This window comes from Mauremys mutica, chromosome 2 (assembly GCF_020497125.1).
Source record: "Mauremys mutica isolate MM-2020 ecotype Southern chromosome 2, ASM2049712v1, whole genome shotgun sequence".
NCBI classification, from domain to species: domain Eukaryota; kingdom Metazoa; phylum Chordata; order Testudines; family Geoemydidae; genus Mauremys; species Mauremys mutica.
In genome coordinates this window covers 29,326,917-29,352,942 of record NC_059073.1, presented here as the reverse complement: position 1 = coordinate 29,352,942, position 26,026 = coordinate 29,326,917, and the positions used below count along the sequence as shown (strand labels likewise).

At 43.0% G+C, this 26,026-nt stretch overlaps 1 long non-coding RNA gene across 3 annotated transcripts; it reads right to left on the bottom strand.

Annotated features, from left to right (window-relative positions):
- Nucleotides 1–399: 399 nt before the first annotated feature.
- Nucleotides 400–18,169, bottom strand: LOC123362653. 3 transcript variants are annotated; one of them, XR_006576506.1, is made up of 3 exons: nucleotides 15,171–15,298; nucleotides 2,749–2,914; nucleotides 400–849 (listed from the first exon to the last, which is right to left on the bottom strand). It is a non-coding gene; the product is annotated as an uncharacterized LOC123362653 (long non-coding RNA). The 3 variants fall into 3 exon arrangements; XR_006576508.1 differs by lacking the exon at nucleotides 15,171–15,298 and adding an exon at nucleotides 14,626–14,761; XR_006576507.1 differs by lacking the exon at nucleotides 15,171–15,298 and adding an exon at nucleotides 18,036–18,169 and having other exon boundaries at nucleotides 401–849.
- Between the last annotated feature and the right edge of the window lie 7,857 nt (nucleotides 18,170–26,026).

Genomic DNA, 26,026 nt, shown 5'->3' with positions numbered 1-26,026 from the left:
TTTTTAAAGATGGGCACTACATTAGCTTTTTTCCAGTCATCCGGGACCTCCCCCGATCGCCATGATTTTTCAAAGATAATGGCCAATGGCTCTGCAATCTCATCCCTGGTTAGAAGGGTGTCTAGTCCAACCCCCTGCTCAAAGCAGGACCAATCCCCAAATGGCCCCCTTAAGGATTGAACTCACAAGCTTGGATTTAGTAGGCCAATGCTCAAACCACTGAGCTATCCCTCCCCAAGAAATCCGTCAGCTATTGCATCCAGGAAAATCTGGGTCCTACTATTATTATTCACACTTGTTCTCCAACCAATATCTGGGAAATTAATGCCTCCCATAATCACACAATTCCCAGTAGTATTTATTTCATTAAAAACATTAAAGAGTAACTTTCTTCCTCAAAGTGATTTTGGTCCAAACAGACTCTGTCTTACCCATTCCATCACTTCTAATTTCAGTCAGGCATATGTTGTTGAGCTGGGTGAAAGCTAGTGCCTGTGTTACGCAGGAGGTCTCAGTAGATGATCACAATGAGCCCTTCTGACCTTAGGATTTTGCAGGTGTAATTTAGGAAGCCCCTTTGAAAACTTAGCTCATTTCGTTTGGTCTTACGTGTATGGTCTGTGGCTTCCATTTTCCTATATGTGTTGAATAGTAAAGTGAGGAGAAGTGTGTACTCCGTGATGATAAATATTTAATAAGGTGAGTCTTCCGCCCTATGGAAAAGCAACCACAGCAAGCATCCTTCAGCGCCGGAATTAATAAATTCATAAATAAAGCTTAGTTGGTAGCTGCAGCAGCTGGAAATGTCTGTCTCGTTACCACTCATCAATAATACATCTGGTGGCAAGGCTGAAGAAAAGAGATAAACAGCAACAAAAATGTTCAGTGAAACAGCAGAAAGGAAAATTATACATTCCATGCACTTCCAACAGAAGTGACATTTACATGGATCAACGATTAAATAAATCTGAGATTGTGGCTTTGTCTTCACTGCAAAAATCTTCACTCAAGATCACTACCTCAACATCAAATCCAAGGGGAAACAAGGCACTGTCTTGGTAAACCCAAAGTGGGAGGTTTAGAATCAATCTCAACTAGTAATAGATCGGTGAAAATTAAACAGTGCCTTGTGTTCAGTAGGATTTTATGTCGAGCTAGTTATCTTGAGTTAGCCATCCTGATGTAAAAACATATTTTTTTGCACTGAAGACATAAGCCTACATGTGAGATGCAATCACGACTTCCAGAGTCTGCAGACAGCCTGAAATGTCAGCTGTAAGCAGCTTGAACTGCCCCGTTTATCTTGATTGTCTGAGAACCATGAACATGATGATAATTTAATGTCAACATTATTAATTGTTTCCCTGCTGATCATCCAGCTAATGTTCTTACCCAACTTGCCTCCTAGACTGTTTCAGGTGCTAAAAGCTCAACCAGCTGCCAAAGCCTCTACACTTCCTGCTAACAATTTGTCCAGGAGACAAATGCATTTCTATTACTGATCTGCTGAAATTAAAGAATCAGAAATACCTGGTTAGAATAATTGCGAGCACAGCCAGTAAATATATTGCATCACTATGGCTGCAAAAAACAAATACTCTTTACAGAAATGTGGTTGCTCAGAGTACAAGAAACAAGAAAAATGGAACGACATATTGACTTTATGAGATTAATAACTGAACTGTTTAAGGAAAGATGAGGCAAATAGGATGGGCTGATAAAAACTCATGTAACTATTTATACTAACAATAAGGATATTCATTGTAACTCAGTCTGTAGTGCCTCAAATTTGCTGTATTCCCATATCTTTTGTATCTGTCACCCTCTGTTTTAATACTTCAGAAAATAACTTGTACCATCAATTCTGCTTATCTTTAATTTAAAAAGAATGTGCTTATGCTGGCAGACAAGGTGCCAGCTCATGCTAAGGTCCCCATGTGTCAATTTAACACTGATAAATACATAGCTGGAATCAGTCTGGCTCATTTGTGTGTTGGTATTGTTAAAATAGGTATTAGATTTATAAGAATGGGTTTAGTTTTAGACTTTATTAAATGTTTGAGAGTTGATTAATCTCACTTATAACCTCTGTATCCCATACTGTAAGCTAATGTTGGAGTGGTTATATTGTGAATCTCCGTGGCTGTGTAAATCGCCAGACAGAAGAGAGACATTAATTAGTGTGAGGGGCTGATCTTCAACAGAAGGTGTTCACAAAAGGAAAGGTCCTTTGATACTAGATGGACTATTATATGATGCTGCAACTGGAATTTCCCTACACACCATCAACAAGAAGATAAAAGACTTTTGTCATTTTGCCCTTTCTGTGAAGATGAGTCACACAAATGGATTCCTCCCATCAGCTGAGTTTGCAGGAGCAGGATAAAACCCTTAACACGAAGGAACTAATTATCTCTATGCTGCTTAGACTCTGGGGGACAAGGTTTTTCCAAGCTTAAGCAAGAGATCCCCAGCTGCTTAAGATATATACAGCTTGCAGATTATAGAAGCTTCTACTACCTTTTGAAATTTAAGATTGTAACTCATTTGTGAACTTGTGTTTACTTGCTTTAACCTTGTAAATAACTCTCATATTTCCTTTTCCTATTTAACAAATCTTTATATAGTTCATTACAGGATCAGCTGCAAAATCTAAAGTACAGTTGACTTGGGGTAAATGACTGGTCCTTTGGGAATAACGCCGTGATTCTCAGGGTAAGGAACCATCTAACACAAAGGTATGCTCACCTGCGTGGCAAGGGGACTGTCTATGATTCCCTGTTTAGACTATTACAGTGCCTGAGGAGTTTACACCTGATACTTGATTGGTGAAATCCAAGTGTAGAATTCACAACCTGTTTGGGGTTGTGCCCGGGTTCCTTAAAGTCATGCTCTTGAGTCACTGCCAGCAGCACTACAAATATCAATTAAAAAATATAAATATAGATGCAAGTGTAAAATAATTAAATTTAATATCAAGGTAAATAATAGAAAGCACATTCCATTTTTTATTTTCACATTTAATGCAATAAAACGCACATTTTTTTTTATTTCCCTGAAGCTGTCATACAAATTCCTCAGTAATTTTCTTTTTTTTCTTTTTTCATCCCCCCTCCCCATCCCAAATACAAGGATTAGACAAATTGTAGCTGCAGTAAATTCAGCTGAACATCAATAATCTAAATGAAAGGCTCTGCTCCCTACCAAAAAAAAAATAGCAGAAACTATTCTCAAGCAGCAGTCTTCTAACCGGTCTACTTTTCAAGTAATAACTTATAACCTTCCACTTCTAGCTACTTTTGGAAACACTTAATTCAAATACAATTTTTTCCCCAGTATCATGTGCAACCAGGCCACTTTGTGCTCAGTTTTCATTCATTCTGATCAGTTAAGCTTCTTTGGTCCTGGTCAACCTCGGAATGGGAGACATCTAAAGAAAGTGTACAGAGCTGCAGGGAGTATTGTGTGTGACTCAGCAGATGGTACTTTTCCTCTGAGTCAGTTCTGAAGCAGTGTCCCTGAATGCTGGCAGGGCTGGCCCTCAACATTTTGGCACCTGAGGCAGGGAGTTCAAATGACGCCCCCATGCTCCCTCACTTGGACCAAAACTTTGAAAGGTCTCAGTTCTGCTTTCTTCCTGTTCTACTCCTCTCATGGTAGTGCTCTGCTACTTACCTCAATAAAGAAGAACGAACAACTTCAAATGCTTTGTTCAAAATTTTTAAAAAACACTTAACTTTCAAACGCCTGAACAGCAAATGTAACTTTTCTTGTCTGCATAGTAAACACTGGCATTTTTATCTGTTTGAATAATCAAAGTGATGCAAAGATTTGAACTGCTTCCTGAAGGTCCACAGTCTGGGCCAGCTTGTGCTCTATTGAGATGGTTGCAAGGCCAACCAGCCTCTCCTGTGTCATTGTGGAGCGTAGATGTGTTTTTATTAACTTCAGCTTGGAGAAGCTGCGTTATCCACTGGCAACTGTTACAGGAAGTGTTAGAAGGATTCCCAGAGCAACAAAAGAGGAAAGAGAGTGGTCATCTTATTTGTGCACATACATTCCAGAACAGCCCTTGGAGTTGATCATGCTGAAATGTATCTTGAAAGGGCTTTCAGTTCATCACCTAAATCACTCGCATCAATATCGCACATGTCATCATGTGTCATCACTGTCTCTAGTGCCCTGCATTGCTGGTGTAGGTCTTCTTCAGGTACAATGAGGAGTTTTGGAATATCATACAACATTCCAAATATACTGCTGTGTTCCTTGAGGAGCATGAAAGGTTCTTCAACTGACTGTATTGCACAATCTATCACCCGGTTAAAGAATTCAACTTTGAATTGTTGTTTGGAGTCTCTTGTGGGATTATCCCGTGCCTCATAATCAAAATGTCTTCTTCTTCGGTGACTCTTGTATTCTTGAATGGGTTGGAAAATAGCTTAAGTATGAAGTTCCTCTGCCAACTTCTGTGCACTCTTCAGAACATTTTGAAATCCCTCATCTGACCGATAAAACTGTAGGTATGACTTTGCTTTGTCCAGTTGTTCCATTGCTCCAGATATATCAAGGTCAACACCTTGGAGTCTCTTGCTTACAACATTTATTTCAAACTGTATGTCATGCCACAACATTAAGCCACAAAGAAATTTGAAGTTAAGTATGTTTCTGGTGATTCCATTTCCCTCTGCCACTGTCCTCCCACAAACAGTTCCAGTCATAGCATTATCCTCCATAATGGCAACTATGGCATCATCTATCTTCCCAATTTGGTGTTTGATAGGCTTCATCGCCTCCATTCAACTTTCCCATCGTGTGGCACTCCGTGGTTTCAGTGTCAGAGAGGATGTTCCCAGATGTTGCTTCAAAATTTGCCATCAATGAGTTGATGCAGAGAAAAATACATAGATGCTTTGAATTACACTAAAAAATTCAGCAGCCTCACTAGAAGCTGATGCTGCATCACTGACCACTAAGTTCAATGAATGAGAACTGCATGGGACAAAAAAAGCTCGAGGGTTTAATTCTCAGATCCATGTCTGCACTCCTCTGTTCTTTCCTCTCATGTTGGCACCATTATCGTAGCCCTGACCTCTCATGTCAGCTATCGCAATTCCTGTATCTTCCAGCTTTTTAAGAAGCACATTTTTCATACCAGCTCCTGTAGTATCAGCAATGTCAATAAATCCTAGAACATGCCCTCTGACAGTCACCATTGCAGGGACATTTTCACTAGGTTATGCTGTTGTTACAAAATGCACCATTAAAGTCATTTGTTCCATATGGTTGATGTCAGGTGTGCAGACCAGAATAACATCTTGCTGACTTCAGATCTGCCACAATCTTCTGTTTGACTTTTGTTGCCAGTAACTGTATGATCTCATTTTGAATTGTTTTTCCAAGGCGGTGGTGTGTGTACATTTCTTGGGTGGTGACTCTTAGATGCTCCTGGAGTACAGCATCAAACTCAGCCATCGGCTCCACAATTTTAAGGAAGTTTCCATTGTTTGGCACATACAGCTGATCTGAAGTGCCACGCAGTGCTAGGTTTTGAGTAGCAAGCATTCTCACAATGGCAATGAGCCTTTTCAGAACATTATGCCAGTAAAGAGACTCTGACACAATCTTACATTGCTGCTGGTCATCTATGGTGGCCTTTAACCTTAGTCTCATCTCAAGCTCTCTCCACCTATAGAATGCTCTCTGGCATAGGTGTGCGCACGGGGTGTGCCCAGGCACACCCTAATGCAGGGGTGGGCAAATGGCCCCACTCTCTCAGCGTGGCAAGCTGCGGGGTCCGCGGTCCCAGGCCAGCACGCCCGGCTGAGCGCAGCAAGCTGCCGGCCCCTCCCCCACGCCCCACCTTCCCCTCTCCTCTAAAGCCATGCTGCCATGCGTGCAGTGCTGTGGGGCCTGGGGCTGTGCGCTCCCGCAGGGCAGCGTGTCTGGCTCTGCGCAGAGCAGAACATGGTGCTAGGAGCCTCATGGTAAGGGGTCCAGGCCAGGGGGGTTTGGATAAGGGGTGGGAGCAGTCAGGGGACAGAGAGCAGGGTGGGTTGGATAGGGGGTGGGATCCCGGGCGGGGTGGTTAGGGATGGGGGGTCTCTGGAGAGGGCAGTCAGGAAGCAGGGGGGTTGGATGGGGCATGGGAGTCCTGGGGTCTGTCGGGAGGTGGGGGTGTATAGGGGTCAGGGCAGTCACGGGACAGGGATCAAGGAGGGTCCTGGGGGGTCAGTTAGGGTGTGGGGGGGTCTCTTGTTTTAAAATTATCAAGAATCTTCCTGGTTTTGACAAATAAAATAATGAAGAGTGATTTAGTATTTTTATTATTGTAGTGCACTGGAGTCCCAACCCTGGAGTTGTGGGGGTCCTGTCAGGGGGTAGGGATCGGTTGGATGGGGCATGGGAGTCCCGGGGGTCTGTCTGGGGATAGGGGTGTGGATAAGGGTTGGGGCAGTCAGGGGACAGGTAGGGGATAGGGTCCTAGGGAGGCAGTCAGGGGACAAGAAGCAGGGAGGCTTAGATAGGGGGTGGGGTCCTAGGGGGCAGTTAGGGGCAGGGGTCCCAAGAGGGGGTAGTCAGGGGACAAGGAGCGGGGAGTTGGGGGTTCTGAGGGGAGCAGTCAGGGCTGGAAAGTATGAGGGAGTGGATGGGGGCAGGGCTAGGGCAAGGTGGGGACAGGGTAGAGCAGGGCTCCCTGGGTGCACACCCTAATGAAATGTGCTACGCATGCCTGTGCTCTCTGGTGATTTGCTGCCTTCTCATGGCTTGCCAATTTCTAGCCAGATTTTTCCAGTCCTTTGTTCCTGTAGAACCCAATGTGGCTGGAACATTAGACTGGAAGAATTTGCAACAAAACCAGTATGCAGCATTCTGGGGGTTTGAGTACATAAGCCATGGTCTCTCCACTTTGTCACCACTGGGGATGTCACGCCAGTGATGTGTTGAATGGAAACTTCTATTTTCATTGTCTTTGGGGAACATGAAGTTTTTCACTTGTTGTGGCCCATGCAGTTCAAGGAAGTCCATCAGGCTCCTGGACGGGGCGGTTCCAGGCCCCAGCATGCCAAGCGTGTGCTTGGGGTGGCATGCCACGGGGGGGCGCTCTGCCAGTCGCCGGGAGGGCGGCAGGCAGGGTGCCTTCGGTGGCATGCCTGCGGAGGGTCCGCTGGTCCCGCGGCTCCGGTGGACCTCCCGCAGGCGTGCCAGCGGACCCTCCACAGGCACGCCTGCGGGAGGTCCACCGGAGTCGTGGGACCAGCGAGAGGCAGAGCGCCCCCTGCGGCATGACGCCGTGCTTGGGGTGGCAAAGTGTCTAGAGCCACCCCTGCTTCTGGATCATCTAGAGTTAAGGAACTAAACTCAGCAGCAGCTGTTTCTTGCGCCTCCACCACACTCTTCTCTGATCTACACTTTTCTTCAGGAATGTGCATGGTTACATCCATTTGAGATGAAGATATGGATGCTGCAATAGCTGCCAGGTCACCTGCACACTGACTAACTGGAAGATTAGGCATCTCCTCACCACTTATCCTCACTGGAGCCGGAAGGCTCACCGTGAACATTTGTGTCTATGTATCTCAGGAAAGCTCCTTCCTGCTTAGATAGAAAAGCTTCCTTTGCTTTCCTTCTTTTTTCTGAATGCTGCCCCAGAGGGGCATTTTCTTCTTTCACTCATGACTGCTGTTCTGTGCCAGCTTTAGTGGCGCTCAACACTCAGTTGAAGGGGACAAATAAGCTGGCTGGTAGCAGGGCCTGAGTGAGGGAAGATATCAGCGTCTTAAGGGCCTAACTGGCTCCTACTACTTCAGCTGACTGCCTGTTCTCCTCAAGTGGGTTCAGAGAAGCAGCAGGAAACAGGGAGCTCCCTGAGAAGCTGGTGTTAATCAGTCCAGGACTCTGGGGGTGCTAGAGAGATACATAAGAGGCTCCTCCTTCTCTCTCTCCCTGCAGCTCTTGCTGCTTTCTGTTATTCCCTCTCACCTTTTCTCCTGCCTACCTGTTATGTCTATTGTGCCCTCCTTCCTCCAGCACAGCACTTCACCATCTCTGTGCATCTGGAGCAGAGAGAATACGTATGCACCCACAGCAGACATAATTTTCTACACTCTGGGTCCTATTGGTGCCCCCCCCCCCAACAGTCTGGCACCTGAGGTGGCTGCCTCATTTCACCTCATGGTAAGGCCAGCCCTGAATGCTGGCAGGAGGCACAGTGCTGCTGATGGAGGTGCCATACTGTAGATGCAATATATAAATAAGATCTTGATTGATCCCTGTGGTCATTAAAGACACCACATAGCCTTTTGCAAGAGAAGTTGTGCTAGCACCAGATCCTGACTATACAATCCAGGTATATACAATCCAACTACCAAAATAAATAAATAAATACATAAATAAAAATTTTAGAACTTTTGACTGGACAAAATTGTTGCTTCCTGCCCAACGTGGTTATGATCCATTGTTGCACACTGTTATACATCAGAAGGGTAGCCTTGTTAGTCTGTATCCACAAAAACAACAAGGAGTCCGGCGGCACCTTAAAGACTAAACAGATTTATTTGGGCATAAGCTTTCGTTGGTAAAAAAAAACCCTCCACTTCTTCAGAGGCATGGAGTGAAAGTTAGCGATCCAGGCATAAATATACTGACACATGAAGAGAAGGAAGTTACTTTACAAGTGGAGAACCAGTGCTGACAGGGCCAATTCAGTCAGGGTGGATGTGGGCCACTCCCAATAATTGATGAATAGGTGTCAATACCAAGAAAGGGAAAATTGCTTTTGTAGTGAGCCAGCCACTCCCAGTCCCTACTCAAGCCCAAATTAATGGTATTAAGTTTGCAAATGAATTGTAGCTCTGCAGTTTCTCTTTGAAGTCTGTTTCTGAAGTTCTTTTGTTGACGAATGACAACTTTAAAATCTGCTATTGAATGTCCAGGGAGATTGAAGTGTTCTCCTATTGGCTTTTGTATGTTACCATTGCTGATGTCTGATTTGTGTCTATTTATTCTTTTACATAGAGACTGTCCAGTTTGGTCAATACTGTTAAACAGCAGCTGTGTTTCGCTCCAGAAAGAGCTGCACTTCAGTAATGAATAGAACAATTCTCGTGTGTGATCTGTTACATTTGTAAAAGATATTGGGCAGTCTTCAAGATGCAAGGTACGACATAAAGTTAATCTAAGAAGCATGGCCAGATGTTTATTAATCTGATTTCATTTTGTTTAGGTACATGGATAAGTCTTAGTCAATACTGCAATCTCTGGGCTTTTCATTTTACATCTAGTAATTAAGGAATTTATAAAATATGTATATTTAGCTGTGGGAATATGCTAGTCTCCTCAGAAATATCTGCTAGGAAACTAGAGGAAAGCGTAACAGGTATTAACAGAACTTACCACCTGGAAAAGAGACTCATGCAGCAACCAGTTGCAAAATGGCCACTACAGGATTAGTGCTGCTTGGTTCTGCCAACTTTAGGGAGCCAGTCCCCAGAGAAGCATGATGACTGGAAAAAAGCTAATGTAGTGCCCATCTTTAAAAAAGGGAAGAAGGAAGATCCAGGGAACTAGAGGCCAGTCAGTCTCACCTCAGTCCCTGGAAAGATCATGGAACAGGTCCTCAAGGAATCAATCCTGAACCACTTAAAGGAGGGGAAAGTGATCAGGAACAGTCAGCATGGATTCACCAAGGGCAAGTCATGCCTGACTAACCTAATTGCCTTCTATGATGAGATAACCGGCTCTGTGGATGAGGGGAAAGCAGTGGATGTGCTATTTCTGGACTTTAGCAAAGCTTTTGATACAGTCTCCCACAGTATTCTTGCCAGCAAGTTAAAGAAGTATGGGCTGGATGAATGGACGGTAAGGTGGATAGAAAACTGGCTATATGGTCGGGCTCAACGGGTAGTGATCAATGGTTCCATGTCTAATTGGCAGCCGGTATCAAGTGGAGTGCCCCAAGGGTCGGTGCTGGGGCCGGTTTTATTCAATATCTTCATTAACGATCTGGAGGATGGTGTGGACTGCACCCTTAGCAAGTTTGCAGATGACACTAAACTGGGAGGAGTGGTTGATACACTGGAGGGTAGGGCTAGGATACAGAGGGACCTAGAGAAATTAGAGGATTGGGCCAAAAGAAATATGATGAGGTTCAACAAGGACAAGTGCAGAGTCCTGCACTTAGGACGGAAGAATCCCATGCACTGCTACAGACTAGGGACCGAATGGCTGGGCAGCAGTTCTGCAGAAAAGGACCTAGGGGTTACGGTGGATGAAAAGCTGAATATGAGTCAACAGTGCGCCCTTGTTGCCAAGAAGGCTAATGGCATTTTGGGTTGTATAAGTAGGGGCATTTCCAGCAGATCAAGGGATGTGATCATTCCCCTCTACTCAGCACTGGTGAGGCCTCATTTGGAGTACTGTGTCCAGTTTTGGGCCCCACACTACAAGAAGGATGTGGATAAATTGGAGAGAGTCCAGCGGAGGGCAACAAAAATGATTAGGGGGCTGGAGCACATGACTTATGAGGAGAGGCTGAGGGAACTGGGATTGTTTAGCCTGCAGAAGAGAAGAATGAGGGGGGATTTGATAGCTGCTTTCAACTACCTGAAAGGGGGTTCTAAAGAGGATGGATCTAGACTGTTCTCAGTGGTAGAAGATGACAGAACAAGGAGTAATGGTCTCAAGTTGCAGAGGGGGAGGTTTAGGTTGGATATTAGGAAAAACTTTTTCACTAGTAGGGTGGTGAAGAACTGGAATGGGTTACCTAGGGAGGTAGTGGAATCTCCTTCCTTAGAGGTTTTTAAGGTCAGGCTTGACAAAGCCGTGGCTGGGATGACTTAGTTGGGTTTGGTCCTGCTTTGAGCAGGGGGTTGGACTAGATGACCTCCTGAGATCCCTTCCAACCCTGAGATTCTGTGATTCTATGATTCTATGGGGGGAAAAGTTCCTATAAGAGAACAACCTGCACAAGTGAGAGTTGTCAGAGTTTAACAATAAACAATCCTAGTCTGTTCCATATCTTGCCATGAGTTTTTCCGTGCCCTTTGTCACCCTACTGAGAACCCCCTCTAGTTCTACCGTGAGATGAAGTGCCAAGTTCTGCCCAGAGTGTGCTAGTGCATATTACCACGGTGTCACCCTGTCTCTAGACTATGTAAAATGCCAGTTGATACTATCCTGCTTATCTTGTTTATTTTAATATTTAATTAATTAAAAATCTCTTTGTTTTGTAAGTTTGCCAATTTATTCCATAATATTGTAGAATATTCAAAAGACCAGGGCACAACCAGAGCAGTCAGGGGATCTGGCCACAGCCATTGGATGCCCCTACCTCCACCATTGCACAAATTGCAGTGACTTGTATAGGACAATGTTTTTTTTCCCCGATGAGGAAGGTCTGTGCCTGTTAAGAATAAGGAGTGTGTATATTATTGCGCAGCCCCTATGTCTAAAACAAGCAATGTGTTATGTCATATTCGGGTCTATATAAATACTGCATAAAAATATCCATGAAAATAGGATCTTAATTGGCTTATGCTGTGTGCCAGAATATTAAAGTCAGAAAACACAGCTAAGCTCTTCACAGTTTCTCTTGAAAATATCTTAAACATCTTGCATAAATGGTTTTCCTTCCCCTGGGATGAGTAAAGGAGCACAGCTCTAGGGAATAATAGCTGAACTACCTCAGCTACACAGAAAATCCATTTGATCTTCAAGAGCTGATAGAAAAGGTCAGCCATGAAAGCAGGAGTGAAAATTAATTAGGGCAAAACAAAGCTTGTTTTTAAACAGACACACAGAGATCCTCGTCAATGAGCGAAGGAAGCCCTGTTAAACAGGTGCAGACTAGTGTCCTACATGCATGGGGTTCTGCAGTCTGTGTCAGACTCTGAGGCAGGAGCTCCTGATTTCTACGGTCTGGCTGCTCTCTGGTTGCAGATTCCACAGTAATAGGGGGAAAACAAAATCAGTATGTTTTTATTGAATTCAGAATGAAAGGAAACAAAATAATATAGCAACAACCAACAGTATATATGTTTATTGTGATAGTTTTTGGAAGTTCATAGGAAATCAGGACTTTTGCCAGCGGTTTTTCAGATGGATGGAAGGTGGGTTTAAACTGGTCTGTCATCTGACAGCTGGGGAGATAAACTCAGAGCTTTGGTCACAGCAAGACGGGGTTAGAGTTTTTTAACGCTGTTAGAGTTTTAATCACTGCATTCAGGTTTGGAAGAGGAAAGGCAGCAAGGAGGGGGGTTAGGGGCTATGGTCAATAGGTGACACTATTTCTCTATGGCACATGCCGGACCAAACCTCTGCACCTGCTCAGAACTGGATGACTGCTGCTTATATCTGCCAGCTGATATCGTAATGTGGCTTCCAACCACAGGAGGGCAAGGCAGTTCAGAGGAAGAGGTGCACCCAGCAGCAGGTACAAGGTCAGCCCAGGTTTTTTGAAACTCTTTTATTCTGACACTGTGTTAAGAACTCATGTAACTAAAGAGCTGCACAGAGGAAGCCATTTGCAGTGCACAACCACAAGAAGTTTTACTGGTCTTACGAAAACCAGGAACTTTGCTACATATTCTTCAGGACCATCTATTGGCATTTCATCTATTAACTATTTCCATGTATTCAGACATCTCTCATAACAGTAGTTACTACAGAAATACGCAGTCGAGGTGGAAAAGACCACACCGTGAAGTGGATTGAACATAGCTGCTGCGTTCTAAGGAACTTGTCTATGCATGAAGTTTTGGGGAAACTGATTTCAGTCTTGGTTCAACCTATAGCAGGACTGAAGTCTTTATTGACACAGTCTGTGTTCAGAAGCATCACTGTATTTCCAAACAGGTCATTCCCTCAATCAGTTATTCATATTTAGCCCCGCCTTTGAATATTTATGCCTGAGAAAGCAGAAGCAAAGAACTTTCAAAACTTCATGAGGCAAGAAAGGCAAATTTCTTACTCCCATTTTTATGATGATCTTCCTTTGTCTTGTTATGCCATAATAAGAATGCATTGTATGAGGCCATAAACAATGTTCGCAGTTATCAAATAGCATTGATTCCCTTGGGCATGTAAGCACCTGTGAAAGCTACTTATTGCCTCATATACTCCTCTTCCATCAACATAATGTCCCCTAATCAGTCTCTATAGAAAGGAAATAAATGGCTCATAATTCCCAAAGGGTTGAAATAACTTTTAATTGAACACCCGTGCATTATGATCCATTTTACTTCAATACTTTGAATAGCCGCAATATTTTGACTGACTGCCTATTCTATTTTTGCTTTTAAACACTTGCGCTGTATTAACAGGGCACCTAGAACTCACTTTCAAACCATACTTTTCCCTTGGTTTGGAGAACCGACTAGCACAACTTACCTATTGCTATGTCACTCAGATGCTCTGTCATCTAACAAATGAAGATAAATGCTATGAGCCAAATTCTTAGATTCATAGATTTTAAGGCCTGAAGGGACCATTAGATCATCTAGTCTGACCTTCAGTATAGCACAGACCATAGAATTTCATCCAGTTACCCCGGCATTGAGCCCAATAACTTTTATTTGAATGAAGCATTCCTTCCAGAAAGCCATCCAGGCTTGATTTGAAGAAATAAAGAGATTGAAACTTTACCACTTCCCTTGGTAATTTCTTTCAATGGTTAGCCACCCTCACAGTTAAAAATTTGCACCATTTTTTCAGTCTGAATTCGTCTAACATTAACTTCTAGCCATTGTTTCTTGTTATACCTTTCTCTGCTAGATAAAAGAGCACTTTCACTGGAAAAAAAATACCAGGTGCTAAAGAATTTAAACACCACAATCAAGTCACCTCTTGATCTTCTTCACCTCTTGATAAAGCCACTAGGCTAGACTAGGCCTTACTTTCTACTGCCAGAAGGCTAACATCCCACTGCCTCTTCTTGATTTTTCAGAGCAGCCAACTGGTCCACTTCCCCACAGCCTGCTTTTGTCAGGGATGCTGCCCAATATACAATATCTTCCCCCATGCACAAAATCCTAAGAGATATCTTCTTGGGTAGATATTTCAAACTTCTTACTCCCTACATATTTAATAATTGGACTTGAAAGCCTTCTCTAGATCTTGCTGCTACCACCTACCTGACCCTATAACTCATTTTTGGAATTCATCATGGAATTAGAAAACCTTGAGATCACAGGCTCTGTCTATATTAGAGTGGGAGATTCTGTCTTAACTCGAGTTAATTGATTGCCAGTTAATTAGAGTTACTTAACATGACTGTAAATACTAGTCAACTCTAGACATTCCATAAATGCTTGGGTAAACCATAAATGCCTGCATCCTGAAACAAATGTTTGTGGAATGTTTAAATTAGCATTTACAAATGTGTTCGCTAACTCTAATCAATCTGCAAGCAATCAGTGAACTCAAATTACAACAGGAGAGTAAATCCTAAACTAGACATATCCAGTCCTCATCAATTTTTGAATAAACCTGGAAGATAATTTATTTTCCTCACTGACATCAAAAACAGTATAAATTATATTATTTCCATTTAAAATATTGAAGGGAAAAAAAGAACTTGGAGAAATTAAAGAGACAGGAAATAGATATAAAAAAGATTTTAACACCTACTGTTTGAGAAGTACACAGGTATCCATGTAGCTATGAATTTGTGGTGATATCCAGGTACCAAATAAAATTATTAAAATTCTTGGCATCCTGATATGTCTAGAGAGGTTTATTACCTGTGGTTTCTTAGAAGACAAATATCTATGGGAGAAAGAAATCTTGGGGTTAGTACTTGCTCCCTCATTGAGAGAAGACCTGTGCTAAAAGGAGTCTCTCATAATGATCTCTTAACGAGACAGGTATGAATTCTTCCTGATCTCTTCTGGTAGGAAGTTCTAAAGCCAAAGCATTGTATCCCCTGCACCCATGAGTTTCATTCTGGATAATGTCAGCTACATCATCCCTGTTGAATGTAGTATGCTTGAAGTGGTGTAGAGGGCAGTGTCCTAAGGTTGTTCAGTGTGAAAGGACCAGGAACAGATTAGGGTCACATGGAATGGCGAGACAGACCAGAAGTGTGCTAAGAGTAGCTAGGTCAGTTTATCCCAGGAAAGAAGAAGCCGTATTTGTAACAGATCTAAAAGGATAAAGACCAGACAGGTGCTCACCTGCAAGGAACCAGAGAATTGGGATCAACTAAGGAATATGAAACTGGACTACAGCTGAAGCAATCTTGAATAAAGGAACACTCCAGGGTTCATCAGGAAGCAGAAGACAGACCAGACCAGGGATCTCCTGGGAGAAGCCACACAAAGATTGGGGTGTTAGTGACTTTAAAGGGAAAGTTATCAGTGGCAAAGGAGGAACTGGGGTCTAACATAAGCTTTTCTCCTTTGTTTTAAAATTATCAAGAATCTTCCTTGTTTTGACCAATAAAATAACGAAGAGTGATTAATTATTTTTATTATCGTAGTGCACTGGAGTCCCAACCAAGATTGGGTGATAGGCACTAGACATAAATAGTAAGAAACTCTCTGCCCCCGAAAGTTTACAACGTAAATAGACAAGCCAGACAAGGTATTATCTCTATTTCACAGAGACCTACCTGAGGCACAGAGAGGTAAGAAACTTACCCAAGGTGACACAGGAAGATTGTAATAGAGTAAAAACTGAACACACAACTGCCCATCTGCAATATATAATACTCAGACAAAACCTGTGTTAAGGTGCAGTTAAGGGTGATAGCAAATGTCAGTAATTTAGGCATGTTACAATTATCCCCAAACCAAGAATTATAAACCCAGGAAATTCTGAGTTAAGGTTATACTTAAAAGAAACTGGAGCATGTTAAGGTATGGAAATACACAGTTCAGGGACACAAACAACTTTAACTTGTCCAGTAGTGACACCATGCAATGACCATATGATTATGCCTAAATCATTTTAAGGTTTGTGGTCCCAAATTAGTTTAATCTGATTTTTAAAGACACATAAATGTTTCTGTTTCCTGCCACACACACTCATATTGTGTCCCTACATGGAAGACTAAACTGAAATTAAACTTTGAACTCTTAGCTACTTAACCAAAAATCATCTAACTGGCTTCTTCATAAAGCTCTGTGATACCTCAGTGTCTACCAGTAAGGACATTCCTTGGACTCAGCTTTTTTGATAAATGAATTAAAAATAGCTCTCAAACCAGCTTTGTGTCACTTGCAAAGAATGGATTCATTCCTTCCCTACTGCTGCAGATCTGGAAATTCTTGCATATGTTTTTATTGTTCCATCTGTTTCTCGTGCATTTCCAAAGTTTGAGTGTTTGTAGGTTATTTGGTTTTGTTTGGGCTTTTTTGCCCCTGAGCCAGCCTCACCTTCTCTCACAAAATGTGCTCCTGAATGCAGCAACAATACTGATTTTTGGCACCCTTAAGAACGATCATATCTCACCCACCACATCTCTGCATTTGCATCCTGCTTATTACAGTTCAAAGTGATTTTACTATTGGCCTTTTGACTTACGAGGCTCTCAAGGCTTCTTATTCTTGATGACTTTAACATTCACACTGATTCTGCTGATCAGCCATTTAAGAGCTGTTTGATTCTCTTGGTAGGAGATACATTCTGAAAATCCTATCCGCTCACAGCACAAACACTCTGTTCACAGCACGTATTCAAAGGCCCCTCATCTCACTTGCATTTTTATTTTGTTTTGACATAGCCTGTTTAATTGTAAGTGTTATGGGAAAATGCTTTCTCTGATCAATACTTGACTGTTTCTTCTTTCCTGATTTCTCCATCCTCTTCTGGCATCTCCTTTGTTTAATGTTCACATCTAGACATGGGCCAGCCAGCTTAGGAAACATCTTCTAATATATGTGAATCAGAAAAAACAGGGGCATATTTTGACAACCATTATTTCTCTGACCTTGAGTTTTGAGTGCGTTGATTGATTGTTCTTTCTGGTGTGCATAAAACACCATTTGGATGGTTTCAATAGTCTTAGCACATACAAAGTTTATTGCCTTCAGCTGCTGTCATTATCCATATTGTTTCTGAGGTAGGGTCAAGGGGGGTCTCCACAAAAATCTGTACTAGGATTTACTCTGTTTTTCATTCCTTTGGCCAATATAACTTGTGCTCACAGCCATCACATACACAAATCTGACCTTGGGATAGTTTATTTTGTGGCACAGGACTGATTTTTCTGATACCAATGTTGGGATATTAGCTAATTTTCTGAACTTCATTGCTAACAAGACAGAGCAGGCACTTGCCTGCTACATCACAGCCGAGGTCCCATCTCTCATCCCAGGCTGTTTCCTTTGATAATAGTCTCAGCCTTCTAGGTTCCAATCATACAGGAACATTGCTGAATGTTCCTCAGGTTCTATCTATCTACCTCGGCTACTTAAATGACCCCCTCTCCCCCATTATCATCATAGTAGTAAGTGCAGCAAAGAGTCCTGTGACACCTTATAGACTAACAGACATATTGGAGCATGAGCTTTCGTGGGTGAATACCCACTTCGTCAGATGCATGTAGTAAGTATCCACCTAGTGCAGCTTGATAGTAGCATTTCTGAGAAGAACCCAAGTCCTGGTGTGGGGCCTTATGGTCAAGAAGTGACCATGTGACCGGCCTTATGGTCAAGAGGTGAGCATGTAATCACAAATACCCTGGAGACAATTTGTAGAATTTTGAAAATGTCTAGTTTGGCTCCCATTACTGCTAGCACCTCACATTCTTTTTAATGTACTTCCCTTTGAAATAAGGAAGTACTATTATCCCCATTTTACAGATAGGGTATCAAGGCACAGAGACATTAAGCCCCAGATTTTTAAAGGTATTTAGGTGCTGTTCCATTCAGCGTTGCAAGGACTTAGGCCCAGCTATTTAAAGATATTTAGGTGTTACTGCATTCAGCAGTACACCTAACTGATTAAGCAGCGTAAGTTGCTGTTACGGGGTGTACCAACCCTGCACAAGGCCAACGGGGTTGGACCAATCACTGTGGGCTCCAGAGGCCACTCACCCTTCCCCTGCTGCACATACTCCAGGTGGAAGAGACAGATAAAAGGATGCAGCCCAGCTCAGTTGAGGCGGAGGAAGCAGGATGTGTATTGTGGGTTCCTGCATAAGTATGTTTATGTCATCCCATCAGGGGACCGGAACCCACTTGGTCACAATCACCCACCTAACAGGGAGTCCTGACGACTGGGTGACAGAGGAAGCAGGATGTGTATTGTGGGTTCCTGCGTAAGTATGTTTATGTCATCCCATCAGGGGTCCGGAACCCACTTGGCCACAATCACCCACCTAACAGGGAGTCCTGACGACTGGGTGACAGTGTGTACCAACCCCGGATGGGGACAACGGGGGCGGCCCAGCTTGACATGCAGGGCCCGTCACAATCATATTTTCAATCCTGCCACTGGGATTTGGGCTCCCAAGTGCCTAAGTCACTTTTGAAAATGAGACTTTTGCTCCTAAATCAGTTAGGTGCTCCAATGCTGAGCACAGCAATACCTAAATACCTTTAAAATCTGACTTAAAGTGATTTAGATGACTTAGTGACTTTCAAAGGTCAGTGGGAGTAAGGCCCCTAAATACCTTTAAAACCTTGACTAATAGGAGACTAAGTCTCATTAAATGTCAGTAAACTGAGATTTAGCCAACTAAGTCACTTAGGCCTAACACTGCTTTAAAAATCTGAGCCTAAGTGACTTGCCCAAGGTCACACACAAAGTCTGTGACAGAGCAGGATTTTGAACTGGGTCTCCAAAGTCCTAGACTAGTGTCCTACCACTGGTGTATCCTTCTACTAAGATACATATAAGAAAATCACTTTTAAATAATGTTTTTCCAGCTAAACTTATCCTAAAATAAATCTTTCCAACTCTTGCAGCGACAATGAGCACACCGGGTGCCTTTTGGGGCTTTGGGAGACTTTCCAGAGTCTCCTCTTTAGTCTCTCAAACAGATTAAGTTCAGCTCAGGCCTCCAGCTTGTGGACCAAATGCTGGGAGACCGAGCATCTGCATCTGAACAGCCCTTTATCAGCCTACTCAGATTATCCCAGTTTAACCCTACCTGTCCAGTCTCTGTTCAGTGAGTCAGATTAACTGGACTCTTGGCTGGCATCTTGCTCTGAACTGAAAGTTGGAGCGCAATTAGTTCCCAGACAATGGATGCATGGAATGTATATCTGTGTGTTGCTGTGGAGATGCTGCACAGACATTGCTTAAAGTTCATAGAATCTCAGGGTTGGAAGGGACCTCAGGAGGTCATCACTTGGCAAGAACTTCTTTTTTTTTTTTTCTTTTTTGCATCCATCCCAGAGACCTATAACAGGTAATATTACTAACCTTCAGTTTTATTACGTGAAGTCCCATTGAAATGCTCCGTGCAAGCATCCCATTCATTTCAGTGCAACTCTGCAGAGTTAAAAGAGAGGGGGATAAACAAACACTCCTCTCACAGAAAAAAGTAGGATTCCCATACACATTAAGAGGAAGTTTGAGGGGTTTTTTGCTACCACAATGTAGTTTCATTTTGAATAGAACCATGTAATCGAAAGCATCACAGAACACTGAACTTGTTGATTACCATCAATTGTATATGGGGCCTGATCCTGCGCCTTGTGTAGTTGCCTGAGCCCATGTAAAGTAAATGTCAAACACTATTCATTTAATTTGGTAGTGTTTGATACCCCACTTCGCACAGGTACAAAAGACAGCACAAGGTGCAAAGCAGCACAAGAGAGGGCTTTATCCCAAGTCCACTGAAGTCAATGGAAAGGCTCCAATAGACTTCAATTGGCTTTGGATCAGGCCCATAACAAGTAAACTTGCTTCTACAACAGGGAACATTTAAAAGTTCCATTATTCATGGCCTTGATAGAGCCAGTCTAATTATTTATTAAGAATAAATTATCTAATTAATTTATTCTTTTCTTCTGCTCAGAAATTGTTTGTGAACCCATCCTGTTTTCCACCAATCTGTTGGTTACTGGGAATTATTTGCTGAAGAGTTTATGCAACAAATTTCTACCTCTAGCGCGCTTGTAAACTATTCCCTGTGAACATGTTGGGATTCACAATCATTTTCAGGTGAGAGTTATCCCTGTGCTGAGGGTTAGAACATGTGACACTTCAAAATAGGGGATTTATATTCTACAGGAGTCTTGCACTGTCCTTCTGCACAGGGGTGAATTTCACCTTTCCATTAATAAAAGGGTAAATCCAAATATGGGTAAGCAATGATCCTGTGAATAACTGCAGAGTGACTTCACCATGTTATTTTCCAATACACTTGGGAATCACTCTTCACATTATTATTTAGTTCTAATGCTTGGCTATGATTTGGAAACAGATTTTTCAATAGGGGTGCAATGAGTGCACCTAAAAAAAAAATCCAACCCCTGTCTCCCCCAAATAACCACTTGCACCTACTGCATCTGCAGAGATGTGCGGGAACGCTAGCTACTCACCCTTTTTGCCACTCAGAATTAGTGAGTTCAATACAATTGATAATATAGAAATGATCCAATTAAGTAACTAATAGTGGGGTCACATTCACATAAATATTAAAACAGGGCTTTGCAAAAATCCAAGTCAAACTTCTGTAACGTTGGGATGACAACGCAAGAAATTCAGGCCAGTGTCAGGCAGCAGCTAGGTCTAGCTCAATAAAAGGTGCCTCGGGCAATGTCATAGTTGGCATATACGAAAGAGTTAATGTGTTTATTAGATTTAAACATTGGAGCAAGGTTACATATGGCTGGTGGGTTTGTAATGATAATGGTTCAGCTGGAGCTACTACATGCACCTCTAATGAAGATGCATCACCTTCTTGATTTACCCAATTTTATTTAGTGAGGTTAAGACAGCATTACTTCAAATGAGTTCAGATAAAAGCACAGTGGCAAGCAGCCTTGACGCCAAACTATTTAAAATAATTGCTTCGTCCACAGCAAAATCAAAGTAACTGATTTATGTCACTTGTCATTCTCACCAGGTGAACTACCGTAATGTCACTGTAAAATGTGACATTTTGCACAGAGGTGGAAATATAAAATCCTCTCTGTTCTTTCTCTGTCATCAAAGAGGTTGGCACACACTCAGCTTTCTGATTATTTTGATTACAGTATTTTGGTCTTTTCGTATAAAGATACTTTAAAGCTGCTCATTCTACCACTACTTCAAGATTACAAGTAATAATGGAAGTTTCCGATATTTATTTTGACCTGGTACCTCAGAAATTTAAGACAAACTGGGTTGACTTGGACTGTCAGTGGCAGATCTGAAGAAGAGCTCTGCGTGGCTTGAAAGCTTGTCTTGTGCTCACCAGCAGAAGTTGGTCCAGTAAAAGATGTTACCTCTCTCACCTTGTCTCTCTAATATCCTAGAACCGACATGGCTACAACTACACTGCATAGTGTCAGATCAGTTATGTATGATATTTAAATATGAGCAACAATTAAATCTGTCTGGATATTTATGCCACCATCGGCGTCATGATAGCTGAGCATATGAGATGAGAGGATCTCAAAGATCTGCTTTATTTAGTTAATTTATTTCCTCTTTATGTTTCATGACACATCAATAGCACTTGTCCAAAGTAGAGTATAATATACAGCTAAATATTATGAGATATGAGGCCATAAAATATACCAAGGGATTCTCTCATAATTTTGAGATCAAAGTTCAATGCCTCTGTGGTATCTATAGCACTGGTAGTTGTGTAATGGTCTGCTGGCCAGAAGTGGGTAATGCATTAAGTCAACTGAATAAAGGCTGCTACTGAAGGTGCACTCGGTCTGCCTCATGGAGACTTGTTTTTGTTCTTTCTTTCATTGCTCTTTTCTTTGCTCTGAAAGAAAAGTCATCCAGACTGACAGTGGCTGTTTTGCACTTTGCGTGTGGATCATTGCACCTTTCCTGTAGTTTTCTCATGTTGCACAGTTTAGATTTAAATGATAAGTTTAAACTGTTGATCATTGTATTATTATTATCTTCATTACAGTTACACTTAAAGGCCCCTCTGAGACTGGGGCTCCATTATGCTAGGTGCTGTACAGATACATAACAAGACCACTACCCAAAGGAACTTACGATCTAACTGCCTGATCCTGTGCCCATTGAAAACTTCCATTGATGTCAATGGTGCAAGATCAAACCCTAAGTAACCAAGACAGGCAAAGGAGAAGTGGCTGTGAAGTGACTTGCTCAAGATCATACAGCAGGTCAGTGGCAGAGCAAGAACATAAATCAGGTCTCCTGAGTCCTGGTCTAGTGTTCTATCCACTAGCCCACGCTGCCTCCCCAATCACATGTTTATTATGATGTGGCACTTTTTGAAGACCTGGGAAAGTGGGTCTGTTGTTAGTTCTACAACAAGGTTATGACATTTCCTTGACTCACTAATCTGAGAGAGCACCAGGCTTTTTCACTGCTTCGTTCTCTCTTTTTTTAAATGGTTTTTCATGAGCTATGTGGCTGTTTTATCATATGACCAAGATCTTGGCTCCTACAATCTGACTCTTATGCCCACAAAGTCAGTGAGTCTCCACGCCTGCACAGGTGTCTGCCTTCAGAGATCAGATGGCAGGATCAGGATCTAAGCCATCATTGCATTCTGAACAGGACATGGAATTGGTTATATCTTATCATGCTAACAAGTGATTGCTCTTCTTATTCATAGTATAACTCAATTAGGCCCTTTCGGCTGGAATCTCTGAGGTGCAGAGCACAGATTAAGAGAGGCTGAGCATCCTCAACTCCCACTGAGATAGACTGGAGTAGAGGGTACTCAGCACATCCTAGAAGCACATCTCATCACCGTGCAGGATTAATCTATATATCTAGGTATTTACATCACCCTCCCTTTATGGTTCAGGCACTCTGGTGCAGATCCCAGGGTTGCCCAAGCTGTGCTTTTTGCAGGACCTGGAGAGGAGGGAATGGTGCCCCTAGAACATCCTTTATGCTTTTTCAATCATGTAGCTGGCTGGGAACCACTTCGTTCCCTGACATAACTTTGAGCAGCCGCAGGGCTGTTCTAAATTAACCTGGCAGAAATGGCTCCCTAGTCTCTGTTCCACCAACAAGGGATTGCTGGAGTTCCAGGCATACCCTCTAAATCTAGGGACATGGGAGCAAGTGACAGAGTCAGCTATGTTGGCTTTACAGTACTTGGGGATTCCCAGGGGTGAAATCCTGGCCCTACTAGACTCTGTGGAAGTTTTGCTATTGACTTCAGTGGACCAAGATTCCAGCTCCTAGGTCAGGGGAATTTTTAGCTGCTCCATGAGGACCGCTTTCTACTCCCCTTGTACCACCAGAGTGGGGTACAGGGGATTGGGCCAGGATCTGGCCCCTCTATTCTTTATGGTAACCAAAATATGACAGCTAGAAATGTGATTGATTTCAATGGAATTAGGCACTTTTGAAAATCTCAATAGCTGCGTAAATGCCTTTAAAAATCTGGTCCTTAAGTCCCATTTTCAAATATGACTTAGGAGCCTTGCCACAGGTTGTGCTTGTCCTATAGTGCCCACTCCTGACCTATTATGGTACTGCAGACCCTGCTTCAGTTTTCCTTCTCTCTGGGCCCTTTAAGAACTCCACACCGTCCAAAGGGTGTAAGACAAAATTCCCGTGTTGGGCTTCTACTTTATTACATACAAAGGCTCTGGAAGTAAAGTCTCTCCCCTTGGTCTCAGGAGGTTGGCAGCCCTCCTCTTTGAGACCTATGTTCTCAGTCCTGGCCACTCTGGCTTATAGTCTCTCTCCTGGGACTCAGGGGTGGCACAGACCTCTTCCTTGGGCCTGAGAGTCTCAGTCCTGGCCTCTCTGGCCTGTATGCTTGATCGTACTTTGTAGCTTGCACTCTGAAGCGCCTATCCCTGCCTATTCGTTGTATAGGGAGCTGGGCACCTAAGGCTTTGCAGATCTCAGTGTTGTTCCTGTGATTTTTCTAGGCATCTAAAGTTAGGTGCCACAATGCTGAGTGTTTCAATTCCTAAGTCCTTTTGTGCATCTAGGGTCTAGGTCACGTCTGAAAATGAGACTCAGAAGCCTCAGTCACTTAGATGCTACTGAAAACTTTACCCATAAGCTTACTTGTTTGGCCCTCGTAAGAATGGCCATACTGGGTCAGACCAAAGGTCCATCTAGCCCAGTATCCTGTCTTCTGACAGTGGCCAATGCCAGGTGGCCCAGAGGGAATGAACAGAACAGGTAATCATCAAGTGATCCATCCCCTGACATCTATTCCCAGCACCTGGCAAACAAAGGCTAGGGACACCATCCCTGCCAAACAGATAAGAAAAAATTCCCTACTCAATAGATGAGAAAAAATTATCAGATTCTTGTAAATAAATGCCAGCAAGGAATAGTTTCAGAAAGCTATTGTTTAGTCAACTGAAGGAGCCCTACCAACATGTTTGAATTGTAAGGAGTATTCACAGTGAATGAGTTTTAGAGAGTTTGCATATTAATCATTTATTGTGTTATTTGTGCATCATATTGTGCTGTGTTGTTATGATGTTATGTTTAGTATTGCAGCTTAATATGTGCACCCCAGACCCTAGGGGGCCCATAAATGAGATTTAGGTTCTTCTAAAGCTCTCTCAGGGAGATAAGTTGCAGATAAAGAACCACTCCATATTGTTCTATGCAATCATATGCAAAATAACACCAGTTGACTGTGTATTATCTTGGCTTCACAAAACCCCATGGGAATCACTTCTGCAAGAATCCCATTCCATTTAATGGCACTTTGAACAGTAAAAGTAATCTGCATTAATACTGCAAAATAATGCATAGAAAGAAAAATGAATTTTCTGGTGCCATTTCAATGCATTTCTTCCCAAAAGAAAAAGAGGTCTTAAGCCAGAGCAAAAATTAACTTTCCACCACCCAGTGTGAGATTTGGGAAGAGTCATCAACATGACATACAGCCAGCAGGGCAGTGTTATAAGCCTGTAACTTATTATCAATGGGTCAGGTCCTTCTCTGGAGAAACATTAGAGGGGGTAATCAATCCTCCATCAGCCTATATAGTGCCAGAAGGCGTGCTCAGAACTTAGGTGAACCTCAACTAGTGCACAAAAGAGGGAGACCTAAATCATACCACCATTTCTCCAGGGAGTAGAAATTTGGTGCACATTAGCCATATGCTTTAAAAAATAGTTACTCCACCATGTTGACAGCAGGAAGTGCAAATACACAAATGAGGCAACTAATGGTAAGTGGGAGAAAGAACAGGCCTGTAACTTGCTGAGGCACATCTCTCTCCCTCTGCCTCCTCCTTTCATTAGGGTTATCATACATCTGGGTTTTCCCAGACCTTGCCTCTTTTTTGATCCTCCACCCTCTGTCTGGGCGGATTTTTCAGATAAGAGGCATGTCTGGGATTTTCGTGAAGCAAATGTTGCAGCTCAGAAAGAGCCTCAGTTGGTCCTTCCCCCACATCCACAACTGATTTGTCCCTCCCCTTTGGCCGAAGCTGATTGGTCCTGCCCACCCAAGTCCCGGCTCCCAGCCTTGGGGAGGGGAAGAGACCCGCAGCCACAGAGAGGTGCTGACTGATGGGCTGGCGCTGCGTCCCAGGCCTGCACCAGCCACCATGACAGGCAGCGACACTGCCCCCACCTCGAGAGTGAGGCCACAGGCACCCCCTCCAGTACCTCTCCCAGTATACACACCCTTCTTGCACCACTCCAAATCCCCTCCAGTATATACACTCACCCCTCTAGCAACCCCTATTACCTCTCCCAGTACACGTACCCCTCTAGCACCACCCCAAATGCCCCCTCCTGGTACACACACATCCTCCAGCACCACCCAACTGTACCCCCCGCTCCCCTTCCCCATCCAGCAGTGTCCTCTTTTTGGGAACCTGAAAGATGGTAACCTTACCTTACATAAATTATAAGGCCAGAAGGGCCCACTGTGATCATCTACTCAGTCCTGCTGCACAACACAGGCCAAAAGACTTCCCTGAATTAATTCCTGTTTG